The following is a 12,042-nucleotide window of genomic DNA, read 5'->3' as shown; positions in this document are numbered from 1 at the left end:
TCAACAGAAGTGAAGAGCGACCTGAAACCTTGGCACTGTAGAATAGACCCCACCAAGTCTAAATACACGGTTTGACAGATTGAGAACTGTGAGTCGACTGTTTTTTTTTTTTTTTTGGCAAGTGTAAAAACAGGTTTGCGAGTCGCAGTGGTGGTGCCCCTGTCGGATAGCCTCTTTGATTCGACAAGGAAGCAATGAGAGCAATGTCGAAGCAAGCTGGATTTCAGCAGCAAGGGGCAATGACCCCCACGGTGGCGACAAGGAAGTGACGGACGGTCGCTATGCGCGTTTTCGCGCCTTCAGAACGGAGTTTCTACTGGCTACATTCAAAAGTAAAAGCAGGTGTGTCGAACGTTTGTGCCGGTGCCCCAGTCGGGTAACCGCCTCGTTGCCAAGAAAGAGCAGGGGCAATAAACCCCACGGCGAGGCGCGGCGATGTAAATTAGGAGCCCCATAACGTAAAACTATTTCACTATGTTTTTATTCCAATTTCCTGACGTGAAATTTGTGTAACCGCCAACGAAAGCATCAGGCGTTCAGCCACAGGGTTGTCTCAACAGACTAATCAAACGGTCTCCTCCATCACAGGAGGTCACTTTTGTTTGCTCGAAAAACGAAAACATTGCCTACACTGAAGGCTTGTCTTAGCTAATTGGCTGACAAGAGGCAAGGAGCACGGACAAGTGGAGAGGGATTCGAGGGGGCGGAGCCACTGCACTGAAATTCGACAACCGGATGATGGGCGTGGTGCCAGCGTCTGCGCTTTGTCCGTTTTCTCTTACTTATAGCATACGGTGATTCGTCGAGAATCGCGGCGGCTTACAACAGAAGCCTAAGAATGACGCTAAAACGGATCCTCAGCAAAGAAGAGCTGGCAGAACGAGGTCGTAAACGTGCCGAAATTGCTCGGAAACGTTACACGACCACGTAAAAACATTTATTACATGCAAATAAATCCATGCTCCCCGGCAGGTGCGAGTAGCCAGTGCCTGAGCGATCGGTGGCAGCCATCTTTTATTCCTTTCGTAAAGGGGCAGCTTGCGGCTATTCTGAAGAAAATTTAGTTTTGTTTGGCATATTAATGCATCTTTAACGCATACACGTCACTTCGACGCGGTGAGCTTTTGCGGTTTTGTGACGTCGCTTGAGAGGCAGGGGAATTGGGTGCAGCCCGAAATCTTTTGACCAATAGCCGAGGTCTACTGGCGAAAAGACGTCGAATAAGGAATAACTATTTTTCTTTTGTTCGGTCAAATCATGCATAGTCAGGTTGTAAACGTCATATCAAACCTGGAGCGATCGCGGTTTTCGTGACGTCGCATTACCAGTAGGTGAAGTGCACTCTAAGAAAAAAAGGACTAAAAGGGATAGAGAGGTTAGTCCTTTTGGGGACTAACTGATTTGCCACAGCCATTAGTCCTTTTGGGGACTAACTGACATGGGATGAACTATTAGTCCCCTTGCATTTAGTCTTCATGGGACTAGCAGTTTATCCTTCCAGTTACTCCTGAAGAGACCAACAGTTAATTCTTTCAGTTACTCTCAAGGGGCCTAAAGGATGCACCCCCTATTGGAAAATCCTATTTAAATTCAAACTGGGTTATACAGGTTTAAACTGGTTTTAACAGGGACCTGTTTAGCAACAAACAGGTATAAACAGGACCAGTTTACACACGAACAGGTTTGAACGGGGTCCCGTTTGGCATGCAAACAGGTATAAACTGGACCAGTTTACACACGAACAGGTCTGAACGGGGTCCCGTTTGGCATGCAAACAGGTATAAACTGGACCAGTTCACACATGAACAGGGCTGAGCGGGGTCCCGTTTGGCATGCAAGCAGGTATAGGCACGACCAGTTCAAGCAGAAATGGGTCTTAACAGGGGTCCTGTTTGCAACTAAACTGGCTTATACTGGACACAGTGGCACCATATAGGGTGGCCTGTTTGGCACAAAAGCTGGTTTATTCTGGAGCTTTGTGGCAACCATACTGGATGGTATCATGCATACGAGTTTAATGCTTGAATAGAACTGGGGAGGAACTTTTTATTGTTCGACATCCTGACAATTTAGCCCCTAGTGCTAAATTGGGGCCATTATCAAGCTCTACAGAAATTGCGTGACCACCTCGGAACATTCACAGACCAAACTGCGATATGCTAGCTGCGAATTTCAAACCGATTCCCGGTCCTGCCCAGTTGAAAAAGACACAGGAATTCCTGCTGCAACTACAGCAATTTCTGTTGTATGACAGAAGTTCCTAACGTTTCTGAAGTTGCGACAGACATTTCTGACGTTACGACAGCGATTCTGACGTCGCAACAGAAACATTCGGTCGCGACGGCCAAGAGTTCTGAAGTCGCAACAGAAGCACTTTCCGTCGCGGCCCTTTAAAATGTCAGCTTCGCATCGGTGGTGTACACTGTACTTTTTGCTTGCGCGGTATTCAATCGTGCTTCTTTGGAGCCGGCAGTACTGATAGCACCGACACCGGCATTAAAGTCGACGTTGCCAATTGTTATAATTGTGCCGTGACGACGCGGCACCAGCAACGCCCTACCGGCCTCCTCAAAATCGGCCGCTGATCAAAAGCATACCATCTGCGGGAATGGCTGCGTATCCGCTTTTTTTATTTGGTAAGATGGGGCACACAGGCCTGTGGACTTACATGTGCGGTTACACTGACACATTAGTTAATTTCCCAGAAATATTGCACAAGCATATGCGAAGCGGGAAAGAAGTTTTGGATTGTTCCACAAAGTTGCGTGAAAAGCTGTCTCGCTCGGGTCTCATTAATCTGGTACAGCGCTGCCGTGAGAAGCCAGTATTCTGTCGAGATGAAGACTCACCCACGAGTGTTTATGTAGCTATATTGTATTGAACACACGAATTATATGCGAGCTCAAAAGTGTAAAGAGCAAGAGACAACTGTCGAAATTAGCAGTAACAACCCTCAGTGTCCCCGGTCACCGTTGTCTGTTTCTGAATTTCGTATGAAATATGGATATCGTTACAGCAAAATCGATGGTCTAGCACTCCACGATGTACCTGTCGATGGTAATAACACTTTTGCTCATCTAGAGATGCGGCAGTTGACGCGGTGAAGTGAAAGCGCATCGTGGCTTTTAAAATGCAAATGTAAACAGCAACCCAGACAGCAATTCACACTCTTGACATAGCTTCAACATACGCCAGCAGTGAAGTTTGGCGTGGTGCAGTGATAAGATGCTTGTCTCGGAACCGTCGGGTCCGAAGTTCGAATCCTAGGCAAAAGGCATTTTTTTTTCTACTTTTATTTTTTTATTTTATTTCGTATTAATAATTTTACATAACCTTAAAATGACCTCTGTCAATTTTTAATCAAATATTGATCAGGAACTACAGAATTTTCGACTACAGGGCGTCACACTACAGAGAACAGAACGACAGTCACAACGTCCCAAAATACGACAGACTGAAAATTTGCTGTTGTGTTTTTCAAGTGGGTGAGACGTCTATACGGCGTATACGCAGATTGCTGTCCTCTCTATTAAAAGCAACGTTGCTGAAACACGTCGTACAAGACGCTGTACGACTCGCATAACATCGAAATACAACGCCGTCACCATCCATGAGATCACCGAAAGCACGGTCGCTTTTGGTGGCGGCCTACAGATGGCAGCACAGGTAGCGCCGGTAAAGTTACAGGTGATATTATTTTGCCGTCCTCAGTTGTCGCCACATGTGAGTGCTTGCTGCATTGACGCCGTCCGATGTAGTTGTTTAATCGTGTGTACGCTGTGCCGAGAGAAATTGTGGTGCATTTTGTATGCATTGAGAATCACAAAACCCCTGGGACCGCGTAATGTAGCCCGCAGTATCCTTCGTGTGGTGCGCCGATGTCGAAGATATGACCCTTCGCGCTTCCTTTGTTCCGGGCTCATGAACAGAATCTCCTCCTCTGGCACTGTCGCATCGTATCGCGCTGTACGGAAGAATTTGGTGCAAGTTGTGCTCTTACGTCCTGTAGTTGATCCGCAATTCAACAGTGTGTGCGCCGGAAGGACCGTTGGTGCAGTCGATGCCGCGGCACCTGTGACGCTAAAAGGAGCGTTTTCCGAGTACGCCTAGAAAGGTAAGTCCGGCGCTTGCGCGCATTCTTCCTGTCTATGGTTCGTGAAGTGTGCGTTGTTGTACGTATCGCAAGATCCGTACAACAACCGGATCCGGATTTGTAAAGCAGCAAGAATTATAAATGTGCTTTTCAAATGGTTGTTCTTCATGTCGCAGTGCACATTTAGCAAAAAGTTCCATGGAAATTGCCCTAAAACGTATTCATGTTACCAACAGCTCTATCTGTGGTTTATTTACTTTCACCTATGAAGCACGCTAGCGCGGGTGGTTCTTTGATCTAAATGGGCACAAAAATTCAAGCAATGAAAGTTACTGTTTGTGTACATAATTTTTCATTAAGAAATGGTATAGTCATTTCTAGAAGTAGTACGTCGATGTGTCGTCGTCACAGCTAACAGCTGCGCGAGATAGCACCCGATTTCTTCGTCGACGCATGGCCAGATTTTTAGCTTGTATGGAAATTCTTCTGTTTATAGTGTGTCGTCAGATGACGTGTATTAGTGTCCTGTGTGTTTTCGTGTACTTGTAAAGGATTCCGATCTAGCAGAGAAGCCGAAATTACATAAGCGATGTTTCTTTTTAATCGAAAAATCTTTCTCTTTTCTGTATTGTCTCTCCAGAAATGAGGTGGTCTGTTGTAATTTTAAGCGCATCGTCCTTTGGGAGCAGTGCTTTGTTGCGCCGCATAGACAAGTTAGGTTTTGGAACGCTTTTCATGTCCTAAGGAATTTTTTGATAGTACAATTCACATTTCACGTTATACAGCTGTACGTTTGTGTGAACCTTTTCATAGTAGATTCATGGTCTCTACAGTTCGATTTACGTGTTATTTAACCGCCTGTGATGTTACAATCAGATATTTGCACAACCAGTTGCAGCTTCATGTAACTGGTTGTATGAGACTTTTTTCAAAATATGACGTGATCTTTTTATATCACAAGTTTGCAGTTTCAGCAGGGATTACAATAAATAAGTATTTATTATTGTTTAGGGATGGCAAGATTTTGTGAACCAGAGGCACCTCCACATATGCACCTGCGGCACTTCTGCAGCCTCAACAGCACGGAAAAGTACCTGATGTGCATGCTGTGACAAGGTGTGTGCAAAGCAGTTGCTGCCACTTACAAGAGCTGCAGATTTTGTTGGTATCATCCATGTGTGGAAACTCCTGAATTTTTCGTGGGTTTACAAATGTGGGCTCATTTTACAATTTTATTAATGTCATTTTAGAAAGACAATGAAGTTGTGTTGGTTAAGATGTTTTAAAGCTGTTGAGAGATTGACGGTATGACATTGTTAAAATGCATGTAAAAAATTAATTATAATGGTACTTGTACTGCTTTATTATTAGCGATGCAATATCTCTAACGAGAACATCAGAGGGGCACGTGCTTTTAGGAAGTTTAGTCAGATAAATTCCTGAAGCAGCGTAAAGCTCTGTAATCAAAAAAAAATGTTGTCAGTTACTGGTTTCAAGTTCGCTGCTGCTTTTCGTGCTGCACGACAAGTTAAATAATGGTTGATAATGTGTGTGTGACGTAATAGTTCTGCGCAAACACACGAGGTGGAGAGAAGTAATTAATAAAGGGAAAATCAGACATCCACCCGCTCGTACCATTTGCAACAAAGGAAACCTGTATGTGTTCCTCAAAAGGAAAGCCGCACAGTTGAAGAAAAATTCGTCCTGGTCCGGGACTCGAACCCGGGACTACCGCCTTTCCGAGGCAGCCACTCTACCATCTGAGATAACCAGCTGGCTAGCACATGGCAGGGCGAAGTCGAATTACTTGACAACGCGAAGCAAAAGCAAGGGTATGACATAATATTTTTTTCTCCTTTATTAATTACTTCTCTACACCTTGCGCATTTCCGCAGAACTATTACGTCAGACCCTTGCCTTTGCTTCATGTTGTCGACAAATTCGACTTGGCCCGGCCATCTGCTAGCCGCCTGGTTATCTTAGATGGTAAAGCGGCTGTCCCGGAAAGGCTGTGCTCCCGGGTTTGAGTCCCAGACCTGGACGGTTTCTTTTTTTCCATTGTGAGGCTTTCCTTTCGAGGAATCCGTACGGGTTTCTTTTGTAGCAATTGCTACGAGCGGGTAGATGTGCGATTTTCCCTTTATTAATAATGTGTGTGTGTATGCAACAATGGGGGTGCTGAGAGCAAGCTTTAAAATAATGTGTGCTATGTCCCCAACAAAGAATTTAGTGTCTGCAGCATTTTTACAAAATATTATGTTCACAGGTTGGCAGGTATGACATAATGTACAACAATAATGTACAACACTTTTGCTGTAGATGCATTTTCATAACGTCCATTTTCTGTCTACTTGAATCGTATATTTAGAATTTGGCCCACCTTCAGTTTGATCAAGTTACATAGGTAGCCCCCTCTGAGTTAAATATAATTAGGAGCTATTGTAGATATGCATGATATACCTACTCACTGTATTGTGACAGATATTTTTAGGGACTGTGTTGTGAGGCATGCTTTACCTGTATGTCTTGCTGCAGCTTGCCCGACAAAAGCATAAATGCTTTGCCCACCTTTATTATTATGCTTTCATGTAGACTTCTAACATCTGTGCCCACATAGACTCCATGTTCTTAATTACATTTTTCTAAGTATTCACTGTTGTGCATTACATTATTGTGTTACATTACTGTGCATTACATGTTTTTCTTTGTTTTATTTTGGAGGGGGTATTCATTTCTATAATAGTACAGAGAATAGGAGTTCAAAACAAAAAGCCACGAAAGGTGGCTTAAAAGTGTATGAAGCTTGGAATTCTACATTCCATCCCCTAAAGCGCTACCAGTAGTAAAAGATTCCTAATTGTCTTTTTTAGAAGCTAGCTGCCAGATACATAGTCCCATTAGGAGAGTATGTTATTTTTTCTTCTTTGGTCTGACTTGTTTTGTTGAATGTTCTCCTTGTTCAGAATTTGTTTTCTTGCCACCTCATGCAATACTCCAACTGGAGCCTATGAGCTATGTGTATAATAAATAAGTAAATTCCTAAAGCATGCAACAAACCATGCAGCATAGCATTTAAATGTTGCCAGTTTATAATGCTTCTTGAGTGCAGCGCATCATGGAGCTTGAGGCTGATCTCTTCAGATGTAAAACAAATTGCAGGGTATGAAAATGTGGTCCTACAAACTGCTGGTTACGCATGTCAGTCAGCCTGTTCCAGTGGTCACAAGTGAGAATGTAACCAGAAGCTGGGCGTGCTCGGCCATTTTGCATATGGCACAGGATAAAGCTTCACCTCTGCCATTGCTTCTCTTATAATAATGGCCTCCGAGTATACATGCCGAGTTATGCTTCTGGGGACACCTATTAGTTAACCTTATCAGGTAATACCATTAGCCTTATGGGTGCTATAATGTTGCAGTGCCTGCAGGATGGCCAGCATTACAACACATTAAAATTATTGTACAAGTCATGCAATGGTATCGGGATTGGCCCACCAAGTGACAACCTTTAATTACACTATACCTGGGATCAGCTCACTCAGTCAGGGAGACATCCATGCATAAGGGGAGGGGTATGGCAAATAGAGGGCGTTCGATTAATCTTTCTCACATAGATAGCTGATACATATAATCTTTCTTAAATTGGATGCTTTGTTGCTCAAAGTGAAGTTACTTATGGGCATAATGTCAGCATTTCGATCCTATTTATGCTTAACGAAAGTTGCTTTGTTCAGTGTCACTTTTTATATTGTTTCGCTTGTGATTCTAAGCTCACTTGTTTTATAGCTGCTGTAGGTATGGCTGGACCTGGAGAAGAAGTGTAAGCAGACCATGCTATGTTGCTGATCTGCGCTGATCTCCACATCGAAGTTGGTCCCGCGACAGTTGGGCACCATTGTGCCTTGCTTCATTGACAAGGTGATATAATATGGTGAGCTTGTACTTCAATATCGGTATTGAAAATTATGTTAAGGAAAAAAGACAAGGATTGGTCTTTATGATAGGTACACTCATGTTCTTTCTTTAAGGTGTTCTTTTGACACTGTTCTGCATGGACAAATTTTTAGAGAATTATAACAGTCCTTTATTGCAAAGTGCCATGGCGCTAGTTTATGCGTTCTTTCACCAAAAAAAGCCTTATTTAGCACACAATTCACAAGGAAAGAAAGGAGGCAACAGGACAGAGTGCTACTAACAGTTGAGTATTATTGCTCGCACAGTGATATTGTGCAAAAGGTGAAAGGGGGAGAATAGATCTGAATACATGCTGTTCGCACAGAAACATGGTGAGCGTGACACTTGTTTTACAATGATAAGAAGCAGTCTCACTGTCTAGTAATTCTCTGCATGGGGAGCTAGCGCTAGGTTCCTCGTCATACATATAAGAAAAGCCTCAGATATCTCTCCAGCGCTTTTGTCTTTATATTTTGTCACGATCAAGCAGCTTTCAAACATAGGTGCATGTGCGCCGAGAGCAGTGCACTACCACTGCTAACTGACCCATGCATCAAGTTTGCTTGGTCACGCTGCCAGTCATTTATAAATTGGCCGGTTTATCCGATGTAGCCTCTACTGCACCAAATGGTATGTGATAGACACTGCACCTGTGTACTGTACGTGCTTTGTTACATGATTTTTTTTTCAGAGATAGTGATGCAGGCCTTTTCATTATTTACATGCCTACACAACAAACCAAGCCAGCATGAGGCAACTGTTCTCGGCACGAAACAAACTTGATTCGTTAGTTTTCGTTCATTGGTGCGATCACACTAAGGCAGACAAGCTTGTAGGCTGTGCTTCTGCAATTTGTACAGCACACTGACAGCACTGGTGTGGGCCTCATCTGTGGGCTGACTTATGGCACCTTCTACAGCGCAGACCACTTGTGTTGGGCGAGGCACCAATGTTGACGTTTGTTCCCTTGTGCAAAACAGCAGTCCTAGGTTTTGAGTAGTTGTAGGAAGACAAGGTAAACACAACTTCCATGGCTTGAGTGGGCTCATTTCTCTTGGGGCATCTAGCTTTTTTTCTTGCAACTGTGCAGAGGTGCTTCCCTAGAGTCTGTGTGAAAATGGCATAGAGTTGTGCATTCGGGAACTCCTGAACAATGATCTGCTATAGTTAGGGCTTTGCGAAAATGCACTGTCTACCAGTTGGTAGAAGGTGCATTATTCAGCCACTGATTTCCTGTTGGCATGCTTGCACTCGTGCTGTCAGTAATTTCTTGGCTTGCCGAATTATCTTGAGGCCCCACGCTGATGATGCTACCGATGTCGTCATGTGCAGACTTTTCAGGATGAGGTTTTTTGCTTTGCAAATGTTGTTGAAAGGTAGGTGGTGCTTACAGGTAGCTATTCTAGATATTAGTGGAATGAATTGGCCCATCTTGCTTCATCAAACATCGTCACGCCGACATCAGTTGCACAAACAAAAAACCTGGCCTACTCGCAGCGTCGTGCACGAAGAAACAAACAAATCAGCTGCTGGATTGTCTTGACATGGCATACTAAGCTGAGACCGAAACTGCTGTAGCTACAAACCAGGCAGAGACGATGATGATGAGCAGGGATTTGCAGTAGCGCCACTTCGTGGGGCAGCAAGGAGGCTCCGTTCAAAACAAAAATGTCGTTCAGCAAGTAGAACCATGCAACGGTCAGAGTCGGTGCATGGTGCTCTCGATCAAGTTGGCTCAAGGAGTGTCCGAAAAATCAGACGAGAGGTTGCAAGGCGACCGAACTTTCGGAAGTTGTTATACATTATGGTCCATGGGGAGAATGGCGGTGCCGTGAAGCAGACCGAGTAATCAAGTCCGAATTTTCGGAGTCCGGAAAATCAGTCGGCGACTGTACCTATACCTATGTGTCTATGTATACCTAGGTGCAACAGTGTTTGCTATGATCTGTGCAAGAATTGCTGTTGCCCGTAGATGCCCAACATGTCGGGTGTCAAGTTGTAAAATACCTTGCAAAAGTGATCTACGGAAAAATACCGCTTCTGCTATATTTCGCTTTTGCAAGAAATTTTGCGGCTGCTGGCACCTACCTTAAAAGGCTTTATATGGTCTTCGCGTGGCCAGGGCCTTCTACTTTTGTGAGTTTGCTTATCTCGAAATTTACCCCGGTTTTTATAACTTCAAGTTGGCGGGATCCCTAGTCTCCTTTAACGTGTACCCAATAGACCTTACATAGGGGTTTTGGCATTTCCCTGCCATCTAAATGCAGCCATTGTTGCCGGGATTCAATCCCACGCCCTCTGCCTGAGCAGCGCAATGTCAAAGCCAGTACACTACGGTATTTTGCTGGCAGAAGGGTTTAGTTTCTCAATAATTTATTATCTCAACCTGTCGGTGTTGTTTTTAAAGGTATTTCATGTTTGTATTCTGTTGCTTCAATACTAGTAATTATTGCTAATCAAACGATGTGTCCATCTTTTTCCTATAACACTTGCTTCAATCGCCTGCTAATTATGACAGCTTATTCTCCCACAGTACTCCATGTTCCCTTGAAACATAGGCATTGCATGAAACCACATATTTTTCAATAAGATTTATTCATTATCTCCTATGACCGGAATGCTGAACCTTTATCTGTGGGAACATAGGCGAATTTGCCTATGTGCCAACCTGTTGCATGAGTCAAGATAAATTATTGGCTTTACTTTTTCAGGTGCCCTGCTCGCTCTCACCCAAGCAAACCACTCCAGCGGTCTTCTCTCGGCAGACTGGATGCATCGAAATACCGTTAGAAGGTCCAATAAACGGTGCTTGGGACATTTATGACATGCTTTTTTTTTAAGCCGGATGACTTCAGGCTTAATGAAAGCTCAAGTTGGTGTACAGAAATACCTATGTAAAGTATACTTGTCTTTTTCACTTACAAGTACATGCCAATACTTTGCCTGACATTTTTCACCCCAAAATTACGCTTTACTGTGGATTTGTGAACAAACCATTACAACAAAAAGCACTGCATTAAAACGAGTACAAGTAATCGAACAAATACTCAATCTGCAAGAATTACATTTGCATACTAGTAGTAAATATGAAAATGAGGTACAGTCTTCTTCAGGGTGCATTTTCTTGTAGGTCATACATAGAGAACGTACTCGTGGGTCATACAAAACTTGTTCATGATGTATCACATCAGTGTTGGTAGTGCTAATCAATTTATGCCGAAAATTGTGTTTATCTTCGTATCAAGCAATGTACCAGGCAAACCTACATGTGAAAGTGGCATTCTTGTTGCAAACATAATGCAGATCTACTTCTCTTCAATGCTGATCGCAAATACACAAATGTACAAAATAGGTTTAAGAGTAAATTATATTAAGCAACATCAATCCATTCTGAAAGGACTAGGTATGAATGCAGCAAAATATAGGTCTGAACAGGGGCAAACAGGTCTGGGTTAGATAGGACGGGATTAAACGGGTCAGGATTAAACAGGATTTAAACGGGTCAGGATCAAACAGGATTTAAACGGGTCAGGTTTAAACAGGATTTAAACGGGTCAGGTTTAAACAGGAATAAACAGGATTTAAACAGGTCAGGACTGAACAGGATCAAACGGGGTCCCGTTCCATAACCCTATTTGATGAAACCCGTTTGAAAACAAATAGGATTTTCTAGTAGGGCCCCAAGGGCCCAACAGTTCATCCTTTTATTTACTCCCAGAGAGACTAACGGATGCACCCAAAGGGCCCAACAGTTCATCCTTTCAGTTACTCCCAAAGGAAATAAAGGGTGCACCCAAAGGGACCAACAGTTCATCCTGTCAGTTACTCCCAGAGAGACTAACGGATGCACCTAAAGAGACTGCCAGTTCATCATTTATGTTACTCCCAAGGGGTCCAAAAGGACTAACATTTAATCTTTTCAGATACTCCCGAAGAGCCGCATGAATGGACCTAAATGGACTAATAGTTTATCCTTCATGCTACTCCCAAAGGGCC

The 12,042-nt window shown here is 43.5% G+C and overlaps 1 long non-coding RNA gene across 2 annotated transcripts; it reads left to right on the top strand.

Moving 5' to 3' along the window:
- Positions 1 to 3,070: 3,070 nt before the first annotated feature.
- LOC140213683 (uncharacterized) lies at positions 3,071 to 11,718 on the top strand. 2 transcript variants are annotated; one of them, XR_011890586.1, is made up of 4 exons: positions 3,071 to 4,114; positions 5,105 to 5,209; positions 7,879 to 8,023; positions 10,758 to 11,718. It is a non-coding gene; the product is annotated as an uncharacterized lncRNA (long non-coding RNA). The 2 variants fall into 2 exon arrangements; XR_011890585.1 differs by lacking the exon at positions 3,071 to 4,114 and having other exon boundaries at positions 4,121 to 5,209.
- Positions 11,719 to 12,042: the final 324 nt, after the last annotated feature.

Source organism: Dermacentor andersoni, chromosome 10, assembly GCF_023375885.2.
Source record: "Dermacentor andersoni chromosome 10, qqDerAnde1_hic_scaffold, whole genome shotgun sequence".
In the NCBI taxonomy this organism is placed as follows: domain Eukaryota; kingdom Metazoa; phylum Arthropoda; class Arachnida; order Ixodida; family Ixodidae; genus Dermacentor; species Dermacentor andersoni.
Note: the sequence above shows the minus strand (reverse complement) of the source record. Positions and strands in the feature narration are given on the sequence as shown.